This window comes from Suncus etruscus, chromosome 1 (genome assembly GCF_024139225.1).
Source record: "Suncus etruscus isolate mSunEtr1 chromosome 1, mSunEtr1.pri.cur, whole genome shotgun sequence".
NCBI classification, from domain to species: domain Eukaryota; kingdom Metazoa; phylum Chordata; class Mammalia; order Eulipotyphla; family Soricidae; genus Suncus; species Suncus etruscus.
In genome coordinates this window covers 60,063,850-60,075,959 of record NC_064848.1, presented here as the reverse complement: position 1 = coordinate 60,075,959, position 12,110 = coordinate 60,063,850, and the positions used below count along the sequence as shown (strand labels likewise).

At 48.8% G+C, this 12,110-nt stretch overlaps 1 protein-coding gene across 2 annotated transcripts in view; it reads left to right on the top strand.

Annotated features, from left to right (window-relative positions):
* The first annotated feature begins 1,577 nt into the window (after positions 1–1,577).
* Positions 1,578–12,110, top strand: part of UBAP2 (ubiquitin associated protein 2) — a 122,520-nt gene continuing 111,987 nt past the window's right edge. For both annotated transcript variants that reach the window (XR_007495849.1, XM_049773014.1), the window contains exon 1: positions 1,578–1,607. The gene's annotated coding sequence lies outside the window, so the exon portion shown is untranslated. The remainder of the gene's footprint in view (positions 1,608–12,110) is intronic.

Sequence of the window (12,110 nt, the reverse complement as noted above, 5' to 3'; positions counted from 1 at the left end):
CAGGAGTAACCCCTGAGCATCAAATGGGTGTGGCCTGAAAAACCAAAAAAAAAAAAAAAAAAAGACTACTCTTGGGCAGAGGACTGGTAAACTTTCAATTATTCTTCCATTAAGTTACATAACTTGCAACCAGTGTCTAGTAACTAACAGATCAGTCATTTGTGGGACATCCTAAAGAGATAAACGCTAATTTCCTTTTGCATACCTGTTGTACTCAAAGACTAAGAAAACAAGTACCAGTATTTATCTATGTGGGCAAGAACTTTACTTAGTAATCTCATTTAATTTTCACAACCTGGTGTGGTAGAGCTCAAAGGAAAGCTAGAATTGGGTTAGAGTCAGCTGCCTCTGATCCCCAAAGTTTATCCTAGGTATCGGTTTGGGATCGAACAGGTCAGTGTACTCGAGAACATAGGCGTACAGTCAGAAACCATTATCGCCCACTCCTTCATTCCTGGAGTTGGAACAGTTAGAGCTTATGCCCAAGGCAATACTCGTTGCTTGGATTCTAGAAAATAAGTCAGATAAACAGCAGAATCTCTCAAAGTCTTTTTATCTGTAGAACCTAAACAATCCCTGCTTCAAAGGGCTGATGATAGTGATTTCATAAAAATGATCGTCTAAAATGCGCCCATCGAGTAGGGGCTTGAGAGAAATGTGTTTTCCAGCTTGACAATACAGAACCCTACCCCGCTTCTCCCCAGGCTGAAGTCGCGAGGTGCCCCCCAATCCGTGCACCAGCCCCGCAGCACCAAGCCGCCGGACTCGGGGCTAGCGAGCCGTTGGCGTTTTCCCGCGCAAGTGGGCGGGACGGAGCTCGAGCCCGGGAATCTGGGAGCGAAACCCCGCCCCCGCCGGGACTACACCTCCCAGCAGGCAGCAGGCTCAGTCGCTTGACCTATCCAGCTCGCGAATAGGAGACTCGGAAACTAGCCCAGTAAGCTTTCATCTTGGCCCATTCCTCGCCCGGAAAGTCCTGACGTTCGGGCTCTGAATGGGCTGACAAAGAACTGCGGTGCTGGGCAACTGGGCCGTGAAGCACGCTGGGAGTTGTAGTTCCCTCGCGCCTTGGGCGGCTAGGCGTGCCCTGATTGGTGGGATTCAGTCACGTGAGATAAACGAGCCCGGGAGGGAGGGGGGAAGAAAACAGCTTAGCGAGCGCTAGACGTTGCCTGGTGACGTCATCAGAGTGGGACTGCGAGACGAGTGGCAGTGTAGGAGGGGGGCACATCCTGAATGTCTGAGGATTGATGGTGGGAGGAAGGAGTAGGAGAAATTCAATAAAAAAACTTTCGGATTCCTTACCATTTTCCCCCTCAAACCCTCGCATCCTTCCACGGCCTCGCGTCCAGTGCGCTGTGGAACTGGCGGGACAGATGAGGGGCGGGGGAGCGCGAGGGAGGAAGCGACGCGCTCTTCTCGTCGCCTCTCTCCGCTTGTGGGCGGGGCAACGGCGGACCCCGCCCCTAACCGTGACGTCGAGCCCACGTGACCGAGCGGGCCGCCTCTGCCGCCGCCGCCGCTTTGTAAGAGGCACATTGGCAGGTAACGAGCGGCGGCGGCGGCGGCGGCGGCGGCGGGTCCCGACTCCAGCGAGCACAGCAGCGGTAATTGCGCACCCTCCTCTTCCTCCCCGGGCCTCAGGGCCTCGCCCAGGCCGGGCAGCGTGCGCTTCCTCCCGGGGGGAGGGATCCCCGTCTTCTTGGCCTCAGCACCTTCCTGCCCCTGTGCCCACCCCTCCCTGCTCCAGGGTGGACCCGGCCGAGCTCCCCTGCCTGGCCCGCCGCGGTGCTCTGGTGCTTGCTCGCTCGCTCGCTCTGCCCAGGCCCGCCCTGCCTGCCCGCCCCGGTGCTCTCGTCCCTCTCGGCCTCCTCCTTCCCCCAGGCCCCACCCCGCCCCAGGGGGCTCGCTCGCTCCTTCCTTCCTTCCTTCCTTCCTTCCTTCCTTCCTTCCTTCCTTCCTTCCTTCCTTCCTTCCTTCCTTCCTTCCTTCCTTCCTTCCCTCCTTCCCTCCTTCCCTCCTTCCCTCCTTCCCTCCCTCTCTTTCTCTCTCTCCCTCCCTCCACCCCATCTTGGGGCTCCTGCCCTAGAGGGTGTGGTTTCTATCCCCCCCCCCGCCGGTCCGTCCGTCCGCTCGAGCTCCCCGCGCCACGCTGTCGCCCCGCGTCCTCCCCCCCGCCCGCCTCCTCTCTCGCACTTGCAGGCGCGTCTACGGCGCCACGGGTCCAGTCCCGGCGCTGGATGGAGCTGAGCTCCAACGGAGAGCCAAAGCCAACTTCTCTACGCCGAGCTCTGAGTCCCCCCCTCAGTAGCTTTTCCTTCCCTTCTGGCGGAGTTGCATGCATGCAACCTTTTTTTTTACTTGCTTGGCCTTTGCATCCATCCGCCAAGGCTTTTGGATTTCAAGATCTGGGGGGGACTCAGTTTGCCCTTTTCAGTCCCGGATTCTGCCAGTTTGTTTGTTTGTTTATTATCTCAGTTCTTTTGCTTTCGTGTCGCTTTCAGAGCGCTTTGTAAGCTGACGCGCGGTTTTCTCCACATCTTGAGACTGTTTTAGCTTTCGTCGAAGCCTGCTTAACCTCGCAGTTTTTCTTTGCCTCGGAATCACTTTCTTCCTTCCCACTTGGCGACATTTCTTTCCCCACCTTTTTTTTTTTTTCCTTTCACCTGGGTTTTTTTCAAATCTGGCTCGGTGCCCGGGCCTCTCAAGTGCCGATACTCACTCTCTTCTGGGTCTCTCTCTCTCTTTAGCTTGGTTCTCTCTAGGAGTTGAGCCCATCCCCATTGCTGTTATTTCCTGTTTGACATAATCCTGTAGCTCGCTCCCCACCTCCTTTGGATACAGTTTCTACTAAGATACAAGCATATGGTCTGCATTGTTGTATTTACACTGACTGTCCTCACTTCACTTGGTCGCCCTGACATTAGAGAGCCTTGAAGGTCTCCATAGATACACTATTATTTTTTTTTTTTTTTGTGGTTTTTGGGTCACACCCGGCAGTGCTCAGGGGTTATTCCTGGCTCCAGGCTCAGAAATTGCCCCTGGCAGGCACGGGGGACCATATGGGACGCCGGGATTCGAACCGATGACCTCCTGCATGAAAGGCAAACGCTTTACCTCCATGCTATCTCTCCGGCCCCGATACACTATTATTTTAAGGGCATAGAAGTAGTAACTTCTTGGATGAACTCGTTCTTTTATTTAAAAAATGATCATCTTAGGGGCCGGAGCCATAGCACAGTGGTAAGGCCTTTGTCTTGCACGCGACAGATCCCAGTTCGAATCCCTAGCCTCCAGGGGCGATTTCTGAGCATAGAGCCAGGAGTACCCCCTGAGTGCTGGCGGGTGTGACCCAAAAACAAAAACAAAAAATCATTTTATTATTTTTTTGGCTTTTGGACAGCACACCCAGCAGTGCTCAGTGCATCAGTGCTCCTGATGGGCTTGGGATGCGAGGTATTGAACCAGGGTTTACAACATGCAAGGCAAACACCTTACCCTCTGTACTATATATTGTTCCGGTCCCGAACTTAGATTCGATTTTTATATTCTCATTCATCTTTTCCATTCGGCAGTGCTCAAGAGTCCCAGTAGCAGTGCTGGGGACCATCCTTGACCAGTGTATTCAGGGATCTTGGGAGTTCTCCAACCCTTTGAGCCATGTCTCCTGCCCTAGAGTATTATTTTATTTTAATTTTTTTTTGTTTTTGTTTTTTTTTTTGGGTCACTCCCGGCAGTGCTCAGGGATTACTCCTGGCTCTATGCTCAGAAATCGCCCCTGGCAGGCACAGGGGACCATATGGGATGCTGGGATTCGAACCACCGTCTTTCTGCATGGAAGGCAAACGCCTTACCTCCATGCTATCTCTCCGGCCCCTTTATTTTAATTTTTATTGAGACAATTGCGAATTACAAGTCTTTCACAGTTGTATTTCAGGCGTATAGTGACAGTGAATTAGGGCCATTCCCACCACCAGTGTTGACCTCCCTCTACCAAAGTTCCCAGCATGCATCTCACACTCCAACTCATAGCCCCTGCACTGCTGGTGTAACAGGTCCATTTTGTGTTTAGCTTGTTATAGTTGAGTCTTTTCCCTTTTTTTTTTTTTTTTTTTTTTTTTTTTTTTTTGGGCCACACCCAGTGACGCTCAGGCGTTACTCCTGCCTATGTGCTCAGAAATTGCTCCTGGCTTGGGGGACCATATGGGAAGCTGGGGGATTGAACTGCGGTCTGTCCTAGGTAGCTCGTGCAAGGTAAACATCATACCACTTGCACCACCGCTCTGGCCCTAAGTCTCTTGATTCTGTTGTCATTTGGAGATGCTCAGAGTGTATTTCTGGTTCTGTGCTAAGGAATCACTCCTAGCCATGCTCAGGGGACCATATGGAGAGCCAGTAATTAACTGGTTTGCTGTGTGTAAGGCAAGAGCCCTATCCTCTGCTATCACTCTGGCTTCCCTATAGCACTTTTTACTTTATTTTTTTTCTTTTGTTCCACACCTGGCAATGTTTAGGGCTTAGTATTGGCTTTTTACTCAGGGATAACTCCTAGTGGGACTGAAGGTATCATATTTGGTATAAGGAATTGAACCTGGTTCAGCTTTGTGCAAGGCAAGAGCTGAATCAGCTGTTACCTTTTTGCACCCTCATCAGCACTTTTTTTTTTTGTTTTGTTTTTGGTTTTTTTGGGTCACACCCAGCATCGCTCAGGGATTACTCATGGCTCCATGCTCAGAAATCGCTCCTGGTGGGCTCCGGGGACCATATGGGACGCAGGGATTTGAACCGATGACCTGCATGAAAGGCAAACGCCTTACCCTCCATGCTATCTCTCCGGCCCCTCATTAGCACTTTTATTTTTAATTTATTTTTGGTTTTTGGAGATGCTCAGGGGTTACACTTGGCTCTGTACTCTAGAATTACTTCTTTTGCAGGAGGGGGGGGGCACACCTAGCAGCACTCTGGGGTAACTCCTGGCTCTGTGCTCAGAAATAGTTCCTGGCAGGCTTGGGGGACCATATGGGAAGCCAGGAACTCTGGGGTCTGTCCTGGGCTGTGAGCAAGGCAAATGCTCTACCACTGTGCTTTTTTTTTCCTCCAGCCCACTGTAATAACTTCTGATGGTGCTCGGGTACCAACTGTATGGAGTGCCATTTATTGAGCCTTGAGTTTGAGTTGGGTTTCATGCTCGGCAAATACCCTATCCACTCTATTTCTCCATTCCTTTCACAGCTCTTTTTTTGGTTTTGGGCCATACCTGGTGGTACTGAGGGACTTGGGGACCATATGGGATGCTCGGGATCAAACTCTGGTTGGCCTCATGCAAGGCAAATGCCCTGTCTGCTGTGTTATCGCTCCAGCCCTTCCACAGCTCTTTTATTTTTTTAAAACTTTATTTATTGATTGGTTGGTTGGTTGTTGGGCCACACCCAAAGTGCTCAGAGGTTACTCCTGGGTCTGCACTCAGAAATTGCCCCTGGCAGCCCTGGGGATCATATGGCATGCCGGGAATCAAACCTGGTCCCCTCAACCCCCATGTGTGGCCATATGCAAGGCAAATGCCCTATTGCTGTGCTATCTCTCAGGCCTCATCCATAGCTCTTTTAAAACCAAGGAGTTTACCATCAGTTTTGTTTCACGAGTCATGCATTTCTAATGTTTCGTGTCCATACATTATATAATAGATGTTTGTAATACTGTCTAAATTCCTATGTATCTAAGCATTGGGTTGTTGAAAATTAGATGGTTCCTTTTTCTGGAAAGGGAATCAATTCCACTCTGTAGAGCTGATGGGTTCTTTCAATATGCCAAAATCTCTTACCTGCTTGCAGGGCCCATTTGGCTTGGGCTATCTGCCCATTTCCTGGAATGTTTCTTTGATTAGATAGAAGGGATTAGTTTCCTAGATTATTCTGCTGACTTCCAGTGTGTCCCTCCTGACTTGTTCACATGTGTGTTAAGAGTTGTGTGTCCATCCTCTCCCCCTTCCTGTTTATTACCTATTGGTTTATCCTGATGACTTCCCTTGTGTCCTCTGAGCTCAGGCCTTAAAGATTTAGAATTGGGAGGTATTTGTTGTGATTGAAATGTGGCTGGAAGTGGTGGCATGGGAATGAGGCCATGGGAAAGGGTTATAATTGCCTCCCTTGCTAGTTTCCTGCTGCTCAGATTTCCTCTGGCCCCTCTCTTTAAATGTGGGTTGGACTGGTAATAGTCACATGTAGCTGCCTTTAGGAAAAGGCCAGAGAAACAATAACACATCATCTGCTTCCCTTTCCCAGTAATTGGTGTAGCCAGTTGGCGCTCACTCCAGTGACTTGGAGTAACTCAAGTTGTAGGCAGAAGGTCTTTGGTATTGGGGAGAAACTGTAGAATGTGACGTGAATTTTTAGTCTGTGATGGTGTGTGGATAGGGACTAATCACTTAACTGTCTAAGTGCTCTCTTTAAGTGTCAACTACATGTAAGAAGTATGTCACTCTTGAAGATTTGGAGAAAGGGTTTGAGTTTAAGCCCTATCCCTGAAAGTGTTAGTCTTTATTTTATTTTTTTAATTTTTAATTTTTTATTTTTTGGTTTTTGGGTCACACCTGGCAGTGCTCAGGAATTACTCCTGGCTCTATGCTCAGAAATCGCCCCTGGCAGGCACAGGGGACCATATGGGATGCCGGGATTCGAACCACCATCCTACTGCATGCAAGGCAAACACACTACCTTCATGCTATCTCTCCGGCCCCCTTATTTTATTTTATTTTTTTTTACATTAAAGCTTCTCTTTATTTCTTTATGGGGCCGGTGTGGCGTCTCGTTAGTGGCTCGGGGACTCGCTGCCCGAGGACGGCTGGTGCAGGCGTGTACTTGTGGTGCTGCAGGTTCCAGTACTTGCTGTTGTCGAAGGGCTGGGGGGGGGCTGCGGCGGGGGCCGGCTTTTTGGGCGGACTCTGCTTCTTGGAGCTCAGGGACTGTGCCCAGTCCGACTTCCCAGATTCTGCAGCGAGAGAAACCGTGGAAGCGAGTCCTCAAGTTCTGGGGGTGTCTAGAAGCGCCTTGAGCGCCGCTGCCCGCCCTTGGCGCAGCAAGAGGAGCACTGCCATGATGGGGTGAGGTCATGGCCCTTTATTTTATTTTTTTAGGAGGCACACCTGGTCATGCTCAGGGGTTATACTCCTGGCAGCCTTGGGGGAGGCATATGATATGCTAGGGATTTAATGCCATTTGCAAGGTCAACACCCTACTGCCCTACCCACTGTGCTGTATCTTGAGGTTAGTCTTATTTATTTACTTATTTATTTATTGCAACTTGGTGGATGATATGGGTGATGCTGGAGATCTGAACCTGGGTTGGCCTTGAGCAAAACAAGTGCCCTACCCACTGTACTGGCTCTACTTATTTATTTTTTTTTGGTTTTTGGGCCACACCCTGCGGTGCTCAGGGGTTACTCCTGGCTGTCTGCTCAGAAATAGCTCCTGGCAGGCACGGGGGACCATATGGGACACTGGGATTCGAACCAACCACCTTTGGTTCTGGATCGGCTGCTTGAAAGGCAAACACCGCTGTGCTATCTCTCCAGGCCCTGGCTCTACTTATTTTTAATGACTTTTTTCTTTTCAGCTAACTGTATTATGAAGGGTTGCTAGTGCCTGCTTAAAAGTAGTTTATGTGATCTTGCAGATGGTGAAGTTTCTTAGTTTATAAACATTTTATTTCTCATTAGGGAGCCTGTATGTCAGCATTTATCAGTTAGCATTTAGTTGATAGTTTGAGTAAATGGAGTGTCCTTTATTACTATTTTTTTCATGCTGGGAATCAAACCCAGGTTCTCATGCATGCAACACTTAGTGCTTTTCTGCTGAGCCTGAGCTCTGCTTACATGAAGTATCCTTTCAAAGCTGAGAATTAATAGGGCTGGAGAGATAGTACAATAGGTAGTTCACTTGACCTTTCATGTGTCCAGGGGCATCCTAACCCCATATTGTCCCTTGAGCTCTGCAATGAGTGACCCTTGAATATCTGGATGCAGAGCCAGGAGTAATTTCTGAGCTCCGCTGGTATGGCCCAAAACCTCTGGCCCCTCTGGCCCCTCAACCCCTACCCCCACAAAGTAAGACTTATGGAGCCAGGGAGATTGTGCAAAGTGCTAAAAGCACTTGCTTTGCATGCAGGGTTCAGTGTTTGATCCCTAATGTCATATGGACTTTTTCTTTCAATTTCAATTTTTTTTTCTTTATTTTTTTGCCATACCAAGTGATGCTCAGGGATTACTCCTGTCTCTGCACTAGAATATTTCTGCAGTACTAGGGGAGCCATTTGGAATGCTGGGGATTGAACCTGGGTCTGCTGTGTGCTAGACAAGTGTGCTAACACATTACCCACTATGCTATTGCTCTTGTCCTACTACATGGTCTCTAGATCACAGCTCGGCACAAGCATCATGTTAGTACCCTCCTTCCCCGAAATGGAGTGGAGATAAGTAATTTGAAGAGGGCAAATAAAGGCAAGAATTAGGGGGCCGGAGAGATAGCATGGAGGTAAGGCATGCTGGAGGTTGGTGGTTCGAATCTCAGCATCCCATATGTTTCCCCCGAGCCTGCCTGCCAGGGACGATTTCTGAGTGCAGAGCCAGCTTAGAGCGCTGTCAAGTGTGACCTAAAAAAAAAAAAAAAAAAAAAGGCAAGAATTAAAGGAGTATTGTGGTGTAAAACCTTTAGTAGTTTTTTTCTTGTGGGGGGAGGGAGCTATATCTATTGGTGCCTAAGGATCACACCTGGCTGGCGTTAGGGTACCGTATGTGGTTCTGTGAATCAAACCCAGGTTGACCATATGCAAGGCAAGCATCCTACCTGCTATCTTTGTTTTAGCCCAACCTGTGCAACCTGTGGTAATTTTTGGGGGAAAAATTTTTTTTTTTTTGTTTTGTTTTTGTTTTTGGGTCACACCCGGCAGTGCTCAGGGCTTAGAAATCACTCCTGGCAGGCTCGGTGGACCATATGGAATTCCGGGATTTGAATCATTGTTCTGCATACAAGGCAAATCCTTACCTCCATGCTATCTCTCTGGCCCCAATTTTTGAAAAAAAAATTTAAAACAAATTTGGAGGGAGGGCCACACCTGGAAGTGATCTGGGGACTTGCAGTGCTAAATTGGGATCCAGGGCTTCTGTTTGCTAAGATATGCTTCAGCCCTTGAGTCATCTTCTTGCTTGGCTTTAAAATAATTTTTTTTTTTTTGGTTTTTGGGCCACACCCGGCGGTGCTCAGGGGTTACTCCTGGCTGTCTACTCAGAAATAGCTCCTGGCGGGGCCGGGCGGTGGCGCTGGAGGTAAGGTGCCTGCCTTGCCTGTGCTAGCCTAGAACGGACCGCGGTTCGATCCCCCGGCGTCCCATATGGTCCCCCAAGAAGCCAGGAGCAACTTCTGAGCGCATAGCCAGGAGTAACCCCTGAGCGTCACAGGGTATAGCCCAAAAACCAAAAAAAAAAAAAAAAAAAAAAAAAAAAAAGAAATAGCTCCTGGCAGGCACGGGGGACCATATGGGACACCGGGATTCGAACCAACCACCTTAGGTCCTGGATTGTCTGCTTGCAAGGCAAACACCGCTGTGCTATCTCTCCGGGCCCTTAAAATAATTTTGACCCAGCTCTCAAATTGGAATGAAATTCTTATGTTTAAGTCCAAGAACCAAATTAATCAGGTTTAGGGGCCGGGAAGGTGGCGCTAGAGGTAAGGTGTCTGCCTTGCAAGCCCTAGCGTAGGATGGACTGCGGTTCGATCCCTGGCGTCCCATATGGTTCCCCCAAGCCAGGGGCGATTTCTGAGTGCATAGCCAGGAGTAACCCCTGAGCGTCAAATGGGTGTGGCCCAAAAACCAAAAAAAAAAAAAAAAAAAATGATAAAATTAATCAGGTTTGTTTTGACAGTTATAAAGCAAACTGCTTATACTGATATTTCCTACTTTTTTCTTTGTTTGCTTGATAGTTTCTCAGATGCTGCATGTTCAATTGGGGTGGGGTACACCCAGGAGTGCTCAATGATCAAGTTTGATCCTGATAGAGCTGGCTCCCTGACACTGTTGGAAGTGGCCCTGGTTGCTGGTCCCAGCATGTTTGGTTCTGAACAGCACCTCCCCAATGGGCACCAGCATTGAAATCCTAGACCTAGTTGATTTGTTCTGGATTGCCTGACCCCTGGCACCTTGAGCTCTGGTGGGAGACCCTTCAGTTTTTTTTTCTTCCCCAAATACATTCAATTTCTTTTTTTTTTTTGGTTTTTGGGCCACACCCGGTGATGCTCAGGGGTTACTCCTGGCTATGCGCTCAGAAGTTGCTCCTGGCTTCTTGGGGGACCATATGGGACGCCGGGGGATCGAACCGTGGTCCGTCCTAGGCTAGCGCAGGCACCTTACCTCCAGCGCCACCGCCCGGCCCCTACATTCAATTTCTTGGCCTGGGAAAGTACTCACAGGAGTGGAATGAATGTGTAACTGCCCTGAACTCACACCTGGCAGTGCTCAGGGGTTACTCCTGGCTCTATACTCAGAAATCGCCCCTGGCAGGCACAGGGAACCATATGGGATGCCGGAATTTGAACCACTATCTTTCTGCATGAAAGGCTAACGTCTTACCTCCATGTTGTCTCTCCGGCCCCTGGCAGGTTTTTAAAAAAAATTTTTTTTTTTTTATTTTGGGTCACACCCAGCAGCGCTCAGAGGTTACTTCTGGCTCTGCACTCAGAAATCACCCCTGCCAGGCTTGGGGGACCACCTGGTATGCTGGGATTCAAATCACCATCTGTCTGCATGCTAGGCAAACATCCTACCTCTATGCTATCTCTCTGGCTGAGTTTTGTTTTCTTTAACTCCAGTTCTGATGGGTGATGGACTCCTGAGCCACCACTGTGGTGTTTTTGGTGGTCTCTAGCATTGCCAGGTTTGAGCACCAATCAAACCCACTGATGAACTGAGTAGAGTAGCTCCTAGAGTGCTCTTGGGGTTCAGTGCCAAGGATTGCCTACTCCTGAGTTGCTGGGGGCCCTGTAGGGCTGTCGATTCTGAAGACTGTGATGATGGAAATCAAACTGGGGTCAGTCACATGTATTATCTCTGGTGCCCAACATTTATTTGATCTCATTTTATGTTTTTGTTTTTTTGCCTTTTGGTTTGTTTTTGGGCCACACTAAGCAGTGCTCAGGGGTTACTCCTAGCATGCTTGGGGTACTATATGAGATGTTGGCAATTGAATCTGGGTCAGCCGCATGCAAGGCAAAAGCATGCTATCTGCCGTGCTATCAATCTGATCCCTGATCTCATTTAAAAGAAATGCTTATTTTATCATATACCAGGAGGGTGGTATTGGACAATATCCAGTGATGCATGGCCTGGTACTCAAGTGACCTCTGGCAGAACCGGGGGGACTATATGTAGTGCTGGGCATGGAACTGGGAGTGACAACATTCAGGACAGGTGCTTTATCCTTGTGCTGTCTTTCTGGACCCCTTAAATTCTTTTTTCTTCTATCAAGTAGGTCCAAGTTACAGTATCCTCATTGATTGAATAAATTAGTTGTTTTCAAGTGGTTGGGCTGAGGACTTAATCCCTCACTCTGTTCCATCCATGTGTGCTGTTTCATTGGTCAGCTCATAATGGAACAGCTTGCTTAAGCATATCCAGAAGCAGTCTTTGCCCAGGTTTTCTAGGTTTTTCTGCCCAGGTTTTCTAGGTTTTTTAGGTGTGTTGTCTTGAGAAAAACATTTTACTGGATGACAAGTACTGAGATCAGTTTTCTTTAGAGAAATATGGTGGTGGAGGGAAGGGAGAGAGAATGAGTTTCTTGTAAACACCAGCTTCTCTGGAGGGAAGAGAACTGAGTGTGTCTCAGGTTGTGATGTAAGGGAATCACCAAGGAAGAGAATGTTCCTATAGGGATGTAGGTGTGGGTGGGTTTGGAATATATCCAGCAGTGTTCAGGGCTTAACTCCTGGCTCTGCTTAGGGATCACTCCTGACAGGCTCAGGGGATCACATGGGGTGCCGGAGATTGGGTTTGCTGGCATGCAAGGCAAGATAACTCACTGTGTTTTCTTTCTAGCCTCATATTTTCTTACATTTTTATCTATT